Raw genomic sequence first — 13,875 nt, forward strand, 5'->3', positions numbered from 1 at the left:
ACTGCATTTAGAAGAAATGTTTAGTTACGTTTTAAAATGCACTAACATGACCGTTTCTCCACAGGCGTCTTTTGACATATATTGTTATGGTGTGTGTGAGAAGGAGAATGCTAGAATTTGGGGGAAATCGTGAATATTTTAACCTACTGTATTCCTAAGTAATGTTCAGTCATGCTATGCCGTACTTTAACAATTTTGTCCACAGGTATGTTCCAATTTGGACTTTTCAAGCATGAACTTTGAGACTCTTTCGTGGTGTAACTTGGAAATGTTTTACATTTCAAATAATTCAATGCTGTATTGGTTCATTTGTTTACTTATGGGAATGTGTATGAGTGGTTGCAACTGTTATGTAGCAAGCAATGTAAAAGGACAATGCTAAATGTTAATTGATATTGCCGATGAGTGCGCAAAGTGTTGCAGGATGCAATTGCCTGTGTTTTGGAGCAAAGAGTTTTGCGAATGTGTAGTATGCTCAATGGTGAGCATGTGATGCTCAATGGTGAGCATTCAGTAGCTCAGGCATGGTGCCTGGCGTGGTGGAGTGTAGGTTATTGGTTGCTCTATGGTGAGCATGGGATGCTCAATTGTTAGCATTTATTAGCTGAGGCGTGGTGCCTGGAGTGGTGGAGTGGTGGAAATGGTAGTGCGTGTTTTGGTTGCTCTATGGTGAGCATGGGATGCTCAATGGTGAGCGTTCAGTAGCTCAGGCATGATGCCTGGAGTGGTGGAGTGGAGGTTATTGGTTGCTCTATGGTGAGCATGGGATGCTCAATGGTGAGCATTTATTAGCTCAGGCATGGTGCCTGGAGTGATGAAGTGTAGGTTATTGGTTGCTCTATGGTGAGCATGGGATGCTCAATTGTTAGCATTTATTAGCTCAGGCATGGTGCCTGGCGTGGTGGAGTGTAGGTTATTGGTTGCTCTATGGTGAGCATGGGATGCTCAATTGTTAGCATTTATTAGCTGAGGCATGGTGCCTGGAGTGGTGGAGTGGTGGAAATAGTAGTGCGTGTTTTGGTTGCTCTATAGTGAGCATGGGATGCTCAATGGTGAGCATTTATTAGCTCAGGCATGGTGCCTGGAGTGGTGGACTAAGGTGAGTTTTGGTTGCTCTGTGGTGAGCATGGGATGCTCAATTGTGAGCATTTATTAGGTCAGGCATGGTGCCTGGAGTGATGGAGTGGTGGAAATAGTAGAGTGTGTTTTGGTTGCTCTAAGGTGAGCATGGGATGGGCAATGGTGAGCATTCAGTAGCTCAGGCATGGTGCCTGGAGTGGTGGAGTGGTGGAAATAGTAGTGTGTGTTTTGGTTGCTCTAAGGTGAGCATGGGATGCTCAATTGTGGGCATTTATTAGCTCAGGCATGGTGCCTGGAGTGGTGGAAATAGTAGTGTGTGTTTTGGTTGCTCTAAGGTGAGCATGGGATGCTCAATTGTGGGCATTTATTAGCTCAGGCATGGTGCCTGGAGTGGTGGAAATAGTAGTGTGTGTTTTGGTTGCTCTAAGGTGAGCATGGGATAGTCAATGGTGAGCATTCAGTAGCTCAGGCATGGTGCCTGGAGTGGTGGAAATTGTAATATGCTCAGTTGTGAGCATTTGTTTCTCTAGAGGGTGTTTTGAGGACGCCCATAGTGGGGTTGAAATATTATGCTTTAGGCGGATAGTGGGGTCATCCCTGTAGATTGTGTTAGCACAACCTGTTTTAAGTGAATGATGGTGCAGGGATATTGTTGTGAGGTAGGTGGTAATGGTTGTGCACGAGATTGAGGGCTGGTTCCCTTGAAGTGAGTTCCATAAAAGGCCTGTTATGGTTCTGGTGATTGTTGGAAGTGGGTTAGCTATTTGTAGTTTTCTAAGGACTTGGTAGGGGATAGCTTTTTGCTAGGAGTAGTTTGTTGGATGGGTATATTTTAGGTGGATGTCTGTAGATTCTGTTTCATTTAATGTTTAGTTCCAAAACTGTTTAGTGTCCATCATCCTTCTGTCCAAAATTGTTTAGTGCCCATCACTTCTCTGTCTCTCCAATATTCTATATTGTTATGTAAGGGGAGGAGATGTGTTGGGTTTTACTTATTCTGGTCATCCCCTGATAGTGTGTGTGGGATTGGAGTGTTGAATATGGAGTGTTGGCTGTAGAATGTTATTGTGTGAAGCTGCTCTGATTCAACAGAGAGTCAGTTGAGAAATGAAGCCTACGAGAAGGGGGACCGGTGGATGCTTCTATCCTATGAACGTATCCTGTATTATTCCTAATGTACTTACCTATGTTCCTATGAATGTCACTAAAGCTACCTAAACTAGACAAGGCTCCCGAGTGGTTATTTCAACCCTAAACCTACATCATAACAGTAGTAGTTGTGCAATTGTTGAAAACCATCATTTTTATAATTATGCCATCTGTAGTTCAGAAGGTAAGGGGTCAAGTGCCTATATTTCAGAGTGGGCTCAAATCCCGTCTTTTCTGACTTTGGCAAATGATTTGATATCACTGGGTTACACTTTGTATAAAGTGCAAATTGCTTGCACAGGCATCCACCAATGCAATATTCAGTTATTTGTGTGCAATTTTTAGCTTTTGTAAAGAGGAATGGAAAGTGGGGTATGATATGAGGCGTAAACGCATTATGCCTCAGGTATACACTCCATTTTACAAAAGTGTAAATACCTCCTGCAAATGTAGCAGGTGCTAAAGCAGGCGGACTCTATGGGAATCCATTGGTTTTAAGCCAGCACGAAATTCTCGGGCTGGTGTAGAAGAGAGTGGTTTTGCAGGTAGTAAGTGGGGAAGGAAACGTACCCTCTTGTCCCCCACTCCACCTACAAAATGGTAGAAAGATGTTCCGATCAGCAAAGTGAGACATAAACTCCTTACACCTTGGTTTTACGCCTCACTTTACCACTTCAGGTCATGGTAAAAGAGCCCACGGTTTCTTATCTGCAAACAATGAGAGCCCCTAGAAGAGACTATGTTCCGATTATTCTTAACATTCTCTCTTACAATGTTGCAGATTGAATGTTTTTTAGGAATTTAATGGTGCCCTTATCCTACTCTGCCATTGGTCCTAAATGCTGTCACCTATTGAAACATTGCCCTGCAACAGTTCCATGTTACTTGATTTAACAGGAGGTTATGTATACTCACCAGCTAGTTAGGTCACCATCGATTCTACACTAATGGACAGTCTGTAGGAGAAGCAGCATTGAATTCCTCCCCTGCTGCCGCCTGTCACCAGAATAGCATGGCCCGGCAAAGCTCTTCCATACAGTAGAATGAGTAAACCCTTTACTATGCCTGGTTATTATATTATGTTATTGGGTTTTGTACAGCACGACGTGTGCCATTTCATGGACATTTGGCACTACAGTGTAAGCAAGAGTAAGATCTGCGGTATGGGACAAACTTAGAAGTAGAAGGAGCAGGGTAAAATGTCTTTGTTGCAATGTTAGTGTGTGCAGATCTGAAAAGACAAGGCTTTGTGTGGTGTGTATATTGTCGGGAGCAACCGTTTAAATATGCCCCAGGTTATGCAAAATCTGTTGTGGTTGTCTGCAGAGAGGTGTTTATGGAGCGTTTGGAGAGTGGGGTTGGTGTATCTGTGGTGGGTTAGTGTGTGGGTTAGTGAAATTTAATACAGAAACATGACCTAGGCTGGTGTACATTCCATTGTGTTAACCTGTGAGTTGGGATTTTCATTGAGGGTCGAGTTGCATTGTCGCTTAGGATGGAAGGCAATATGATGTCCATGTGGTTATTGTGCAATGACTTGCTCAGCATAAACCCACTAACAAATCAGTAGAATCATTTTGACTTTGGAAATATCAAAGGGGGTTGCATGTGTTGGTTTATACCCATGCAAATCAGCTATTGTTCATGTGTTTGCCTTCTTAAGCTATATTATACAATGTTAGGTTAACTCGTTCCATTTCAGGGTACGATATGCCAGGGCACAAATTCAGGATCTACAATTTGTAGACAATTGCCTGAACCCTCCATCCCACTGACACTTCAAAGACACTTCAACAGTAGTGCCATTCATACTCCTATGGGGGTATGGTACAATGTGCTGGACATTAGCCGTGAACTAAGGAACACCTTGATGGGGGTGTTGTGTTCTCTTCTTAAAGGGGACCTAAATGGCAAGTCAGAGTAGCAGTAGCAAGGAAAGGGGAAAAAGCTCCTTCGACAATGAAATGTGGGAAGGTCCCAAGCGCTTTTGCACACTACAGTGCATGAAAACTAAACATGGTCAGTGTAGGTTTGTGAAATGCTCCTTGCCTTTGCCAATCCCTGGACCCTTTACTTTCATGGGGGCGGGATCCTAGATGTGCTCAGTGATTGGTGGCAGAACGTTGATAGCTCTACTTTTAGTTGTATCAAATTTTTTTCTGTAACTGCCCAATGGCATCTATACCCCAAAACCTACACGGACATGACGTAGATGCTGTTACTTTTTAGACCATCCTCCTCCCTCAGTTCTCATCCTCCACTGCCGGCATTCCCGTTTGGACTGGCTGGTGCCTCGTCCAAAGGGAACAAAGACACTAGTTCACCACATTGAAAAGTGGCATTTAAACAAGGGGCAGAAATGTGTTTGTGTGCTAGCAGGAATTGATTGCAATGTGTGCATGTGTGCACAAGAGAGCGTGAATGTGTGTGTATGTTTGCAAATTAGTGCTGAGCAGGCGGCGCTCTGGCACCATTAATTTCAAGGCCCACAACTTGATTAGGATTTATATTGAGCTATTAGTGTATATTCTGGGTACCACCAATAAAGTGTTTTACAGTGGATATACTTTCCTATATTTTGGCACAGTGTTATGGAAGTACCTTCCTGACACAGATGACATGGTTGCCCAGAGTAGGAAAGGAAAACTTGTTTACTTAGTTGCAGGTTTCATAGTTGCAGGATACAGGCACAAGACAGGTACATATGGGACACATCCACTGGCCACCTTCTCTCTCACTGACACAGCCCCGCCTCTGCTCTACTCTTCAATTTCTGATACGCTTGATGCTTTTGCCCCTGTCATGAGTCCAAAGCCAAGTGCAATTCCTGGTATGACACTGACCTAGCTACACTTAAACGTAAGTGTAGGGCAGCTGAGAGGAAATGGAGGACTTCCAGTTCATCCTCTGACAAACTGGCCTGTCACCTGCTACAAAGGCAATACCGACTCTCTGTCCTCACCAAGAAGAGAGTCCACATTCAAGCTTGTGTCTCTGCAGCATCTAACAACTCGGCTGAACTCTTTAAAATCTGCAAGGAGCTGGCCAACCCTGCTGCAGTCTCTACCCTTCCTGTTGCCTCTTAGGCTCTTTGCAATGCCCTTGCCTCTCACTTCATTTAAAAAACCCAGGACATCCTGTCCACCCTCTCTACCCACACCCCTCCTCTTTCCTCTCCATCTGTGCTTGCTGACCCTCCTTTAGCCAACCTCCCACCATCCTTCTCGTCCTTTCCTCTTTTCACCCCTGACAAGGTCGCTAGACAAGTCTGAGCTATGAAAGCCTCTTCAAAACAGGTTCATCCCTGTTCCTCTAAAACCATCAAGGACCACATTGATACCCTCGCTCTGGCCCTTGCTGATTTTTGCAACCACTCCTTTGCCTCTGGATCCTTTCCCTCCCCTCTGAAGCATTCCTTTGTGCATCCTCTTCTCAAGAAACCCACAGCTGATCCTTCTTGTCCAGCTAACTATCATCCAATTTCCATTACTCCCTTTCTTGGCAAACTCCTGGAAAATTTGGCCATCTCTCAACTTAACCTTCATTCCAATTCTGTTGGCTGTCTCCATGACCACCAGTCTGGCTTCAGAGCTGCCAGAAGCACGGAAACCGCTCTCCTGAACATCCTCCTGACAGAATTCCTCTGTCCTCATCCTCCTCGATCTCTCTTCTGCCTTCGACATGGCCAACGATACCATCCTGCTTAACCGTCTCTGTGAAAACCTGGGTATCACTGATCAGGCTCTGGCCTGGCTGTCCTCTTCCATCTCTGATCGACCCTCCCAGGTCCAACTTGGGTCCTTCCTTTCATCTATCTTCCTCTCTACCTGTGGTGTTCCCCAGGGGTCTAACCTCTCACCCTGGCTTTTCAACCAATATCTGGCAACTCTCGCCCACTGCATTGCCACTTTCTGCTCAAATTTCCAGTGCTACGATGACGACACTCAACTCATTTTCAGGCTGCCCTCTGCCACCTCCTTTCCCTCTCTCTCATCTCTGATTGCCTAACTGCCATTCAAGATTGGTGTGCCGCCAATTATCTTTGTGTGAATGCCAGCAAGACGGAGATCCTCCTCATCGGCACACCTTCACCATCCTTTCCCCTCACTATCTGGCCGGCCTCCCTTGGCCCTCCTCCTACCCCCACCTGCGAGGCTAAGAACCTCGGGGTCATCTTTGACTCCACCCTTTCCTTCTCTGCCCACATCTTTGAGGTCTCTAAAAAGTCAAATTTCTGACTGCACCTCCTCAGAGGTACTCTGCCTTTCCTCTCCTTCCCCCAGAAGCTCATGGTATCCCAAGCATTGGTTCTCTCTAGCTTGGACTATTTTAACAGCCTCTTTCTAAATCTACCTGCCTCTACTCTCCGCCCTCGGCAACTAATCCAGAACAGGACTGCGAGACTTGTTCTTGGCCTCAAGCCCTGGGATCGTATCTCTCCAGCTCTGAAATCTCTCCACTGGCTCCCAGTGGATGCAAGGATTAAATTCAAATCCCTATGCATTGTCCACAATGCTTTCTGGGGCCTGGGTACAAAATACCTTAAGCTATCCCTCCGCAAATACCTCCCCTCTCGAGCTCTTCGCTCCTCTACCTCCAACTCCCTCAGGGTCAGTCGTTTTTCAAAGAAACAAGCTGTGGGTAGATCTCTGTCTTCGGCTGGGGCCTCCCTCTGGAACAGCCTCCCTGCCACTCTAAAACTTGAGGAGAACCATCTCTGGTTCCGGAAGCACCTCAAGACCTTCCTCTTTACTTCTGCCTTCGCTCCCCCTCTCCCCTGCTGATCTCTTCTCTCTTGGCACCGTGCACCAGGTCACCCTCTGTCCTTCGGGCCAAGGTACCTGCTCACCCTGCACCCTCCCGCACTGCCTCCGGGCCACCCCTTGCACTGGGGTCTGTATCTGTACCCATAAAGCCCCCCCTTGTTCTTCCTGCACTTATCAGACCTACCCCGTCTGCTGGCTTAAACCTAGCACTTGCAAATTGCTGTCTGCATTACCACTGTTTGTTGCCTTTATTATTTATTTATTGTTATTATTGATCTGTTTCTCCTCTGATTCGCACTTTCCACTTCTCCCCCCTTCCATGCACTTTTCCCCTCCCCCCTCTCCCATGCACTTGCGCGTTCTCAATGTCACTGGGCCTAGTAAGATCGCTGTTTTGTTCTCCTCTGTTCCTCTCCCTTGCCTTGTCACGCTCTGAAACACTTGTGTACGAGCACGATAGAAATAAAATATCAATCAATCAAAAGCCTAGCCTCACCTCAACCGCTATTCACAGAACACACAGCAGAAGAAATTCACTGAACAATCTACATCCAGGCACATATAAACTCACATACATCCAGATCAGAACAGAAGAGAACGCAAGTCACAGCACACAGGCAGTATGAAAGTGTTTTATGTGGCAGTGCTGGCATGTATAGTAGGCACAATCATAAGTAACATATACTGGCCTATATTGTTCAGATCAGCGTCCTGAAAGTGTTTTACAATGGCAATACTGGAATATATTTAGTCACAAGGTACATGATGTATTGTTTAACAACTCAATAACTACGATGACGCAACTAAGAATAATAATGTTGGCACATGTCATAGGCATAGGCACCAAAACCACGTGCATCACTAGGGCAATCCTAGCATATCATGTGGACACTAGCATTATGACATGTCATACAGTGCTCCTGTATACTGTTTGTAACCTGGCACATTCATATATTATTTTTTCACAGAACCGATTGTATATGGTATGGCTTTTCAACCAGCTTGTTTAAACATGTTGCTGTAAAATGCACCTTTTCAACTTAAAAAATAAAGAAAATCTTGGGTGAAGAACGACCACCCCACTCTCCCACTGACATATGTTTAGGTTTCCTCACTACTCTTGGTCGCTCACACACATTCAGGGAACATATTCACTCTCCTCCAATGAACAAATCTAATGCCGCAACTGATCTAGTATCTTTTATAATGGAAGTGTCTCATCAGGATTTCCAGTCCCATGGCACCAAAAGCTGCCTCCACCACTGACGAGGAGCAGCACTTCTCACCAAGTAAGGACCATGATCAATGGACGTGGGGTATAAGACTGCGCCCGACCATGTTTTTTGTGAGAAAAATAGCCCATAGAGGAAAACTCAATTTGCAAACATTCGTGTGCTCGACCCCTGCAAAATAAGTCCCTGAACAAAAATTAAGAATAGCTGTGTAATCTTGGAAGTCATAGGGCCTCATTACACGGAAGGCGGTAATCCAGGGTGCTATTAGCACCCTGGACCATGCCGGTAAATTACCGGCACCGCCTTGGCGGAAAGGGGATTTACCGCCCCATTCCAAGGTTGGAGGGGCGGTAAATCCCCCTTCCGCCATTGCCCTTCCCCATTCCCATTTCTGCCCCATAGGGCTCTATGGGAATGGGGAAGGCGCTAATTACGGCACCGCAATTTTGCGGTGCCGTAATTAGCTCCGAGGTCCCTTAGCGGGTTGGTACTTAACGCCTGCAAGAAGCAGGCGTTGATTCCTCCAACCCGCAAAGGGACCTCGTAGTACGGCGGTAAGGGTTAACGGTCACCGTTGCCATTAACGGTGACCGTTAACCCTTACCGCCGTCCGTGTAATGAGGCCCATAGTTTCTTCAACTCCTCGTTACTTGTGATTCATTCTCCACTTTTGTTTTTTCAATACAGTTTTGTTTTTAAAATTATTTTTGAGTAAAAAGTGTCCCCATGTTTTGTTTTAAATTCAGCCCGACTCTAATATTAAATATTAAATACAACAAAATCATGATTTTTTTTTTAAACTTGGATTTTTACACACATCCATGCTACATAGAACACACAAACCTTAGTCATACATCAGCTATCACATATGAACCACAAATAATTCTAGAAAAACTGAGTAGTCTCCCAGTCTGTTGTGTTTAAGTAAGGGACCCAGTAGACAGCTATTATCCCTTTTACGTTATATAACACCTTTTTGTGGCCCTAACCAAAAACTCATTTCCCAGGGTATGCATAAGTGAGGACAAACGTTTGGATTTTACAAACGTTGTATGGGATATCTCACGTTCAGGAGGCACTAATGGTTTCCCAGGTACAACAAATGCAGCATGCAAAAAACCCGCTCCATTACAATCTCACCTCTAAGGGACTTTGACACTCTTAGCTGCATGTTTAGGTTTTACAGTGACATTGTTAGCATACATCCTTTGTGACTGGCACTATTGCAGGATATAGGTTTTACAGTGACATTGTTAGCATATATCCTTTGTGACTGACACTATTGCAGGATATAGGTTTTACAGTGACAATGTTAGCTGATATCCTTTGTGACTGGCACTATTGCAGGATATAGGTTTTACAGTGACAATGTTAGCATATATCCTTTGCGACTGGCACTATTGCAGGATATTCAGTTTCAACTAGGAGTTATCTTTATACCTAAAGTCGCCCTTTGACTTAATATTTAAAATATACTTGTCAACGATATCATGCTTAATAGTTGAATTCTGTGAGACATTTGGAAGTGGTAGGTCTCCTTTTCAGGCATTAATTATGCATCACCGTTCTTTGTAACATAGACATCCATAGGTGGCTAGCAACATTGCCCTTAACAATCTTTCAGATTCAAGATATGACAGCACAAGTTAATTAACCCTGAGGAAGGCTAGGGGCTATGGACCAATAAGCTGAACTCGAGTTGGGTTAATGTTGTAATCTTGCACAAAAGTATTTTCAAAGATTTGTACAAACAGGGAGTGCTGACAAAAGAATATCGTCGAGCTCCTTGCAGTCAATTTTGATGTTCACATTGTTATATTGTCTTTACTTTATGTGGATGTATCTCATAGGAAAATAAGGATTTTGTATTTAATATGGGATAATATGTGATCAGTTACAGATATATGTGTTTTGATTGTCTTTGGTTTCTGTCATAAACTTTCTAATATGTTTGAGTTTTTCACTTGATTGGGTGCAAAATTTACGAAAATGTACATTCATTCTAATTGGTAATAACTTATCTTTTTAAGTGTGTGTGCCAGAAGAATAGATCATTTTGCTTTAGTATATATACTTCGCACAGGAGTCTGAATGTTCTTTGGGCAAAGCAAAAGGGGGGCAGGATTGACATATATTTTGGAGGCATCTTCCGACACGTGGCAACTTTCTAAGACATGCGACTACTTGAGGATACTTGTTGTTTTTACAACCAGAACTAATTGCACAACATGTAAATAAAGACAAATTTAGGAACTGCTATCACGTACGAAATTGTATTAGATAACACTTTAAAAGCATGTGTGGGTTACAACCTTAGACACACACCCATCCTCGCCCCTCAGGCTTGTAGGAGCACCCCACGCCCCCAATGTCATGACCCCAACTTGGTGTTCCACCTTTTGGAATTGCTGTGAGCCGCCAGTGCTCCATCCTGCTTAGACCTTTGTTTGTGGTGGCAAGTGAGTACAGACAAAGAAAGAAAACAAAAAAGACACAGGCGACAAGCTAATTGTTCGGGCGGCACTGCGATAATTGCATGACATGTGCACTGCTTTCACGTGTGAGTACATGAGGCAAATGCACTTCTGGGCTTACAATCATCCGCTTACTTTGAGGCGTGTTTTACTCACAAACACAACAGCAGGATGTTTACGTTTTGCCACATACATTATGAACCAGTTTGTGCAGAAAGCTGCCATTAGCACACCTTCACAGTCCAAACAGAGACAGACATTGGGAGCACCACGTGCGATTAGAACATCTTGCAACTTCTGTTTCAGACGCGTTGTGTACTCATTGTAGGGGGAAAACTCACACACAAGTGCACAAGATTCATGCATTTGAACAGGAAATTATTTACTGCCAGATGTGTATTAAGAAAATTACTTAAGTAGAAAATATTGCAGGTGCGGACAAAAGTGGTGGCTCTTTAAAAAATGGACTGATCGAAATCCAGCCAGACGTTCGGTGGCAGTGAGAGCCAACCACAAACAGATCATTTGATGTATTAAGTAGTGGTTGTTATAATGCGCCCATTAACAAAACAGTGAGCACATCTGCAAAGAAATTGTCCCAGGTACGTGTGCAAGGTCTGTTCCATTGAGGCGCCTAGACTGCATTTAGGTGTGTTACTGTGCTATTTCCAGCTTTTATGGCACAGAGTGGCTGCTACGGCAGAGCCTAAAAGAACTTGCCAGGCAAGTGATGTTAAGGAGAGAGATGGGGGCTTGGCTATCTGTTGGGGCGTTCAGCTGTCTGCTGGGTGGGACTGAAAGTAGTAGTAGTTTGTCATTTATGTAGCACCTTTGTCCTATTAGAATAGCCTCAAGGCGCTTGTGGTGGGAACGCCCACGGGGGACCAAAGTGCAAGGTTTAGGACATTTTTATGATGATTGGAGTTTGCGTGTGCATTTGGCTAAGATAGGGAGTTGGGTGGGCTGGCCGAGCTCCGGTAAGCCACCCATGAAGGTTAGGCATGTGGATGGGTGCTGAGGTGGTCAGGAGAGTGCTGGAATGCAAGAGACTCGTTCTGTGTCCAGCTAGACCACATTTTTGACAAAGGGGGTCTCTGCATCCTGATGGCCGGGGCGTTGTCCTTTAAGCTTTAGTCTGGTGTATGGAGGTGAAACATGTGTCCAGCTAGACCAAATTTATGTCGTAGTTCATCGCTGCTATCTGATGCGTGCGGGTCGAAGGGAAGCAGTATGGGATGAGACACAGAGAGTGGGAGTGAGGTGGGGAAATGGGATAGCGACATTTCCACAGCTTCTGCCAATACACGTTGCAGGAGTGATCTCACTGCAGTTTATGTAACGCTTTAATTTTTTCCTCTCATATACTTGAGTACCAGTGCTCTCCTTCAGTGTGAAGTCCCGGTCTTTACAAATTAGAACATTTAGAAGCGCCAGCCCTCAGAGCTGCCTAGGACCGGCCCATTTAAAGCACTGTGTGACATGGAAGTACTAACCAACCCCACATCACGATTTCAATTGCCTAATAAATGTATTTATAGGAATGCAGGTGGTAGCAATCAAATGCTTCACATTACTAATTGGCAGGCATGTGTCAAATGTGCAACCATGGCCACCGTTTATTGTCTGTGTCCTGTTCAGTCCGGTTATAGCTCTGTAGGTTAGTCAGGTAAAGTCAAAGTAGCCCAAATGTTCAGGGGGGGTAGGGGGCAAAGGCCAAACTTCCCAATGATCGTTGCACCACAGCCTGGCACCCCTTCAAACCTTGCCCCCAGAACTTACCTTGCTCTGCTCTACTGAGCCTGTTTGCCCTCTTGCTGCTTTGCTCGCAGCAATTAGTGAAAAGCGCTTGCGATAGATAATACTGGCAGGCCGCAGTTCTATCAAAGAGGCCAGTCGGGAATTTGCTGATGGAAAAATTGGGCCGACCCCTTCCCCACCCTCACTCTTGCTTTCCATCTCATTGGTTTTAACTAATTTTCTCAGGACTTCAGAAGCTGCATCAGCTGCTACTGCAGTTACATTTGATAGTGCACCCAGGGATGGACTAGGGCATAAAGTTGTATTGGGCACCAATAAAACAAGCATTGGCAATGCCAATAGTTTTTGTGTTTACTACTGTTCTCTGCATTATGCATTTATAGGCACCACGGTGCAAGGAGGAGAGTGCAACGTTTTAAAGGGAGATGTGATAAGGGGTAGAGTTGTGTAGTGAAATGAGAAGGGGAATAGAGCAACTGAGGAACCATTGATGGGTGCCGATGATGAGCAAGAGGAAATATGAGCGAGAAAGGGTGAGAGTGAGAGGGTAAGAAATAAGTTGAGTGTTTGAGGTAGGATGAGAGGGGGCAGAGAGAGGAGGTAAGGTGGGTGAAGAGAGGGTATAGGTTGGATGGGGCTAGACAGCTAGATAGGGTAGGTGTGCATGGGTGGGGTTAGAAGGGGTTTGGTGGTTGGTGGTAGAGAGAGGGGTGTAGGGTGGAAGGGGATAGAGAGAGGGGGTAGGGTGGGTGGTGGTAGAGAGAGTGAAGGTAGAGTGGGTTGGTGTGGGTAGAGAGTGGGGGTAGTGTAGGTAGGGGTACAGTTTCTGTGCCTCTGGCAGCTCTAACGCCAGACTGATGGTTGAGGCTGTGTGTTAAATACTGGAGCCATCCTGGCTCAGCACGACGGCCTCTTTTAGAACTAAGACTGTGATCGAGGTGGAACCGACGTGCAGCACCGACCGCTCTGCTTATTGTTACATAGAGCGTCCCACTCCAAACACACAGATGCCACCAGAGAGACCTCATACAAATACACCGGTGTGCGCATTGTCTGAGGGAAGTGGAAGTGGGTAGGCAGGAGACACATAATCAAGAACTGGAAGTAAAAACATTCTATCAATCTGAGTTTTATGGAAGCCTGAGTGCCTACTCTTCATGCCTTGCCGGTTTCCTGGACCCTTAAACTGAGAGTACAAGTATGTGGGAGTGGGCGGGAGGCAATCTACCGAGTAATGAGATTTGGTGGCAGTGAGAGGGGTCCCCAGTCTAGAATCCCCTAACCAGAATAACCTCCCCTACCGTATAGTTGTAATATGAGGATTGGGGGGACATTAAGGAGCAAATCAATGCGTGCAGGCTTAGAGTTGGTGCCCCTAGGCGATTCCTGTGGGATGTCATTGGAAGTGGGTTG

This window comes from Ambystoma mexicanum, chromosome 1p, assembly GCF_040938575.1.
Source record: "Ambystoma mexicanum isolate Mex_15411 chromosome 1p, UKY_AmexF1_1, whole genome shotgun sequence".
NCBI classification, from domain to species: Eukaryota; Metazoa; Chordata; class Amphibia; order Caudata; family Ambystomatidae; genus Ambystoma; species Ambystoma mexicanum.